This window comes from Notolepis coatsorum (genome assembly GCF_963971535.1).
Source record: "Notolepis coatsorum genome assembly, chromosome: 5".
NCBI classification, from domain to species: domain Eukaryota; kingdom Metazoa; phylum Chordata; class Actinopteri; order Aulopiformes; family Paralepididae; genus Notolepis; species Notolepis coatsorum.
The window spans coordinates 159,235,054-159,235,594 of record NC_140169.1 but is presented as its reverse complement, the minus strand read 5'-3'; positions in this window follow the sequence as shown (position 1 = coordinate 159,235,594).

Here is a 541-nt window from a genome sequence, read left to right as displayed (position 1 = left end):
GCATATAATTATTCTATATACCTACTTTATACACCTGCATATAACTCTGATAGCATGTACAATAATGCTGTATGTACTGTATACTGTATATTCTTCGGGGCAACAGTGGCTCAGGAGCATTTGTCTGGTAATCCGGAGGTTGTAACAAAAACAAGGTTATGTACATGCATACAATTAAATAAAATACAAAATGACAGTAGCAATAGTATACAAGGACAACAATAAATAAGGGAGAGAGAATGAAAGGGAGAGAGGGAAAAAGAGAAAGGGAAAAAACACAACAGATTCAATTCAAATCTCTTTGTACCAGTTTGTCTAGTGTTAGGCCTTCTATCAAAGGCCCAGTCAACAAACAAAATAATAACAACATGCCTCTAGTTGTACTGTACTTTTTACTGTATAATGACAATACATTTGAATCGAATCTAATATTATGTGGAAATGGCAACGCTTCATCTTGGCCAGCAGGGGTCAGTTTATCATCACATTTGAGGTCGTTGAGATATGGAGTTTGCACAACACACACACACACACACACACA